At 35.3% G+C, this 6,358-nt stretch overlaps 1 protein-coding gene and 1 long non-coding RNA gene across 2 annotated transcripts in view; both read right to left on the bottom strand.

Moving 5' to 3' along the window:
* LOC107747105 (protein diaphanous homolog 1-like) overlaps positions 1-6,358 on the bottom strand; it is a 135,910-nt gene that overhangs the window by 28,461 nt on the left and 101,091 nt on the right. The gene's annotated exons all lie outside the window — the stretch shown is intronic.
* Positions 2,080-6,358, bottom strand: part of LOC107747086 (uncharacterized) — a 13,735-nt gene continuing 9,456 nt past the window's right edge. Inside the window, exons 2-3 of the long non-coding RNA XR_001640760.1 lie at positions 3,103-3,107; positions 2,080-2,091 (exon numbers count right to left, since the gene is read on the bottom strand). This is a non-coding gene — a long non-coding RNA (uncharacterized LOC107747086). The remainder of the gene's footprint in view (positions 2,092-3,102; positions 3,108-6,358) is intronic.

Below are 6,358 nucleotides of genomic sequence, written 5' to 3'. Positions count from 1 at the left end.
TGTATTCAGGTTTAAGTCCCCACCAGAATAGAAAAACAGGTACACACACACACACACACACACACACACACACACAACTATGCTCATCTTGTACAGTTACACACAAAAATAGTGAATATAATTTATTTTAAAAAATATGTATTGATAAGAATATCACTTATATGGTATAATTACATTAAAATAATTCATTTAAAATATTTAATTAAATACAACACACAATCACAATCAATTGTCACTTATATTGCTTATCTTATACATTTACAGGAAAAAATATAATTTGTTCTAAGGATTGTTTAAAATATATTTTATATTTATACATTTTTTTATTTAATATTTAATTTTATTTATTTTTCAAATATAAATGTATAAAGGAAAGCATATATTAAATGTTTATTTTATTTTGTATAGCAGTCAGTATAAATCTATTTGTGGTGTCATACTGCCATCTACTGGAGCAACTGTGAGCTGCAGCATTTCACTTCAAACGTTTAGACCGATTTATTACAGAAAATTAAAAACTGACAAGAGTTGGAAAAAACAACAACAGAAGTCGTCTTCTAGCATGAGATTTCAGATTATTTGAGATTTCAGACTCGTTTATTTCAATTAAAGTGTATAATTACGTTCAACAGTCTGTCAAAGGATGGAGAATAAGTGTGATAAAGTTGTTTTTTGGCATATAAATTTTAATGAGCTTTCTTGACTGACACTGGCACTAAGTGACCTCGGGAGAGAAAGCGTGTGTGTGTGTCCTCGGCTCCTCTGGCCACGAAGGTCTGCAGCAGTGACGCACAAACACAGTGCGACCTGAATTACTGATCACACACACACAAATTGAACACAATCATATTTTAACTTCCAGGAATGTGAGGATAGATTAGGAATGCACCACACACACACACACACACACACACACACACACACACACAAAGTAATGATTTTAAATCAACGCTCCATCCGCTCACACACAGACTCACGTCAAGATTTACTACAGCAATTACAGCAACCTAATTACACGCGCACACACACGAGTGCAATAAGTGAAACTGGTCTATGACTCAGTCAATCTGTCCCTCCTTCACAGCTCAGAGCTCCAGGGAGCAGGACACACACACACACACACGCTGGATGTTGTGAAGTTAATAAGATGCTGAGGTGACTGCGCACAAATATGAAGGTCACACACACACACAAGGAACAAAACACATCGATCTACATCTGTGCAAACACAAACACACATTTCAATAAACAATTAAACACACACTCAAGGACCTCAATAACACACAGATCTATCTAACAGGATTTAGTTTGGTCAGTGTGGATGCAGCAGATACGCGAGATACGCAAATGTGTGTGTGTGTGTTAATAGATCAGTGTGTATTTCCAACATGTAATTACAAACACTGATGGCTCTTAAACAACAGCTGCTACAACTTGCACTTCATCAATGTCACTGTGTGTGTGAAATGAACAATCTAGTGTGATGCTTGAGAAACACTGCCCTCTAATGACAGAGACAGGGAAAGAGAGAGTAATTAAATAATAATAAAAAATCTAAATAAAGCACTTACTAAATATTTTACTACTATATGAAGCAAATGATCTGTTTATCTGCCTGCCATGTGACCAACATCAGAGAATCATCAGACTGGTTCAATTATGAAATATTTTCATTTGAAATATGAATTGGAAATATACAATATTAATTTAAGTAACTTAATATTAACTTAAATTACTAATATTAAATTTTGAAATCTCTGCATTAAATAAACGTTTTGGGTCCAAAATCTGTTCAAAGCTGAATGTTCAGTATCATTACTCCAGTCTTCAGTGTCACATGATCCTTCAGAAATCATTCTAATATGCTGATTTGCTGCTCAAGAAACATTTCTGATTATTATCAGTGCTGAAAACTGTTTTGCTGCTTCATATTTTTTGAAAACTGCGGTACATTTTATTTTTCAGGATTCTTTGATTAACAGAAAGTTCAAAAGAACAACATTTATTTGAAATAGAAATCTTTAAAAATATTATTAATGTCTTTACTGTCACTTTTGATAAATGTAATGCATCCTTGATTAATACAAGTTTCTTTAAAAAAAATCTAACGGACCTCAAACATTTGAACGGCAGTGTGTGTGTGTTTGTGTGTGTGTGTGTGTGTGTGTATATATATATATATATACACACACACACACTGCCGTTTGAGGTCCGTAAGATTTTTTTAAAATAAATGTTATTAATATATATATATACATATATTAAACTTGCATTGACATCAGAACATTTTTGTCAACAGCAGATGAAACCGATGAACTCACACACACATTGGCCAACAGATATCAAACACCACACACACACATGGATCATCTTCAAACTCTGTATTTGTGTTTGTTCTTGTGAAGACACACCATCTCTCATTCTCTGCTGTGGGCGAGACTTCAGGCATCTGATCCAAGCAGCAAAACCAGACAGAAATGCCAACAAACAAAAACACACACACACACACAAACACAAGAGACCAGCTCAGGGTCTGCCCTACAGAAACACAACGTGATTTCTTCTCTCTCTCTCTCTCACACACACACACATCCAATGTCACTTCAAGGAGACTGTAAGTGTGTGTGCAGAGCAGGATGCAAGATTTTCAGTCTGAGCTCACAAAAAATGTCTGTCTTAAAGAGACAGTCACCTAAAAATTTAAATTCAGTCATCATTTACTCACCCTCATGACTTGTATGAGTTTCGTTTTTCAGAAAACACTAAATAAGATATTTATTGGAACATTAATGCTGCTCTTTTCCATATAACAATTGGAAATAAATCGGTCAAACTGAAAGTGATGACAGAATTTTTACTTTTGGGTGAACTGTCTCTTTAAATAATCACGTCACTGTGTGCATGTTTTTTTATGCCTCATAGTCACACACAGTCTCTTTTTGTGATGTTCTCCCTCTGAGACACACTTACACACACTCACACACACAGCCGGCAGGCCGTCAGCACTCTCCTAAGGGTCTCGCTATAATGGTTTGACCTCTTTCTGTACTGGAGTTCACAGTGGACCATCCAATTAAACATACCAGCGCCGGAGATACTCACACAACCTTCAAAAGTACATTATCTCTTATTCTGTCTTTCTCAGTCCACCCTCGAGGGATCTGGCCTCCTTCACTGGCCATAAAGGATAAGAACATCACTATTCTACTAGAGAGAAAGAAAGAACGAGCGGTTCTTGAGCCAAACTGACAGTCACACACATCAGCTGTATCATATGACGGATTAAAAGGGTTGTTCAGCCAAAAACGTAAATGATGTTGTTTATTCACTCTCATGTCGTTTCAGTTCTATTTGACTTTCTTTCTTGTGTGGAACACAAAATATTTTTTTTATATAATATCCTGTGATTTAAAAAAAAAAAAATTTATATGGACTACTTTTCTTGTTTATAAGATATTCCTTAAAAATTATTAATTTTCTTTTTTTATGTAAAACAGACATACAGTACTGTTCAAAAGTTTAGGGCCGACAAGACTTTTTAAATATATTTTTTAAGAAGTCTTGTGTTCACCAAGGCTGCAATCATTTGCTTAGAAACACATTAAAAATCATAATACCGTGAAATATTATTGCTATTTAAAATCATGTTTTTCTATTTTATTATAAATTAAACTCTAATTTATTCCTGTGGACTTTTGCATTACTCCAGTCATCAGTGTCACATGATCCTTCAGAAATCATTCTAATATGCTGATTTGCTGCTCAAGAAACATGATTATGATTATCAATGTTGAAAACAGTTGTGCTGCTTCATATTTTTTTGTGTGGAAAACGTGCAACATTTTAGTTTTTCAGGATTCTTTGATAAATAGAAAGTTCAAAAGAACAGCATTCATTTGAAACAGAAATATTTAGAATGTCTTTACTGCCATATTTGATAAATTTAATACATCCTTGCTGAATAAAAGTGTTAATTTCTTAAAAAAAGGAAACTTTTGAAAGGTAGTGATGATAAATCAATTAGAGTAATGTATAACAGTAATGATGTTTGCTTTAAAAAAAACATCAATGGCATAACTAATAATAGCACATCACTAACTAATAATTAGTAATTAAATGGTACATTCTTGTAGCTGAAACAGGAAGAATAACAAGATCGTGGGTTTGATAAACTCTATACCTTTAATGCAGTGTAAGCCAAATGCACAAAGACAACGGAGGTAACCTCATCAGCAGAAACATGGGAACTGTGTGTGTGCGCGCGTGAAATACCCTGAAATACCTCTTTTGCACAATATCATGTACAGTATTTTTGTAAAAGTACTTGTATAGTTTGTCTTATATTATGTATATATAGTCAAATATTTATAGTATATGTACAGTTAGATTACTGCTCTCAGTAGGTTAGCTATATATACAGTAGGTTCATATTTGTTTCTTACTTCTATTGTAGTATGCTTATATTTATATAAGTATGTAGCATCTTGGTCCTGCGAGGCACGACATTTCATTCCACTGTGTCTACACATGTAGAGGAATGACAATAAAGCTCAACTTGACTTGACTTGTGTGTGTGTGTGTGTGTGTGTGTGTGTGTGTATGACAGCTGTAGGTTTATTTTCGCCCCTGTCGACTCATCTGAGCGGAAAACAAACCCACCATGATTTCTGACCAGGCCAAGCCAGGGGTGTGTAGAAAACTTCATGCATGCATGCATAAAGTACACATGTTCAAACACACACACGTGCCTCTAGAAGCACTGGAAAGACACAGACAATTATTACATGAACGTTACTGACGTTTAACCAAACGCACATCCGCACATCTGAGCAACTGTCAATCAAATACTCTAAAACATCAGCAGAAACGCTCGCTGGGGTCCTGCTCATGTATGTGTGTGCAAACTGGTTTAGGACTGGTTAATCTGCTCAATATAGCTCAGGTTAAAAGACAGACAGATCTTATATTACTAAGATCTACAGGGAGATCAATGATCGAAGTAAAACACACCAGCTGCTCGCTCTCACACACACACAAAGCAAATGTGAGATCCTCTTTCCAAGGATAAGCAACTTACAAATACACTTACAAACACGGACACATATATTACAAGAAACGTTGGCAAAAACAATGTCAATAACTAATACATATATATTAAAAATTAATAAACAAATAAGGTTATTTATTTATTTTTTACATTTAATAATAATAATAATAATAATAATAATAATAATAGTAACGCTGGTTTGGTTGGTTGGTGTTTTAATGCCATGCCAGGTTCCTTGGCTATTTTCATGATGAGTAAGAAGTGAAAAGAGTATAAAAGAAAAAAATAAATAAAACATAAGAAATTGCTCTAGATAAAAATGCTAAAATGGATTCAGGGTTGACTCTGTTAAAAAAAAATTACTTGAGTGTTTGCAGTTTGATAATGGTGAAGATTTTGCATTTATTTTAATGTGTGTGCATGTGTGTGTGCAAGCATGCTTATTTAGTATTAATATAATAGTTTAAACATTTCATTTCTGTGTGTGTGTGTCTCTGTGAGCGTATTCTCCATCATGGATGTGTTTTAGTGTCAGCCATCAACCAAAACTGGCCCGCCAGTAATAATATGTGGCCCGCGCCCGCAGCCAGATTATTTTGATAGTAGCTGGTTCTGAAATAGATCTGTCATGACAGCAAATCTGCCCGCGCCCGCAGCCAGATTATTTTGATAGCGGCTGGTTCTGAAATAGATCTGTCATGACAGCAACAGTTACTCACAATCAGAGTATGTGAGCGGAGCGGTGTGATTTTGACTGGAACGAGAAGCGGATTTTTTAAAAAGTCGGAGTGTGGTTTTCACTCGCTCCAAGAGCGATCCACCACCGCTCCATCACGAGAACAATTCATGCCAACAGCCCGTAATATAACTGCATATTTAGCAAGAATTCACATGTTAAAACATATTTAGCTAGCTTGATAGAGAAGGATCACTCAAACCAGAAAGAATGTGAAGCTATGATGACGGCAATGGACATGAGCGGGAAGTTATAGTTCTCAAGGAATATGTTTGTTCCTTCTAGATACTGAATATTTTAAGCTGAAAGCATGATTTAAACAAGTACTACAACACTTATTCACACGCAATCGCTCTCTCAATAATACATTCATACAAATGTAATTGTACAGTGCTACTTCATCTGTATCCGATTTCGGTGATATTTCAAACATACTGAAATACTTTAGCCGCAGAGCGGTGTTGCGAGGAGTGGAGCGGGAAATTGTTGCCGCTCTACTCCGCTCACATACTCTGCCGGACAACGCCACACAAATGTGGCTTTTTGTTAATGACTGTCCTACTACAGGATTTAAC

Source organism: Sinocyclocheilus rhinocerous, unplaced genomic scaffold (genome assembly GCF_001515625.1).
Source record: "Sinocyclocheilus rhinocerous isolate Xijiao unplaced genomic scaffold, SAMN03320098_v1.1 scaffold168, whole genome shotgun sequence".
NCBI classification, from domain to species: domain Eukaryota; kingdom Metazoa; phylum Chordata; class Actinopteri; order Cypriniformes; family Cyprinidae; genus Sinocyclocheilus; species Sinocyclocheilus rhinocerous.
This window is presented reverse-complemented; position numbering and strand designations above follow the sequence as displayed.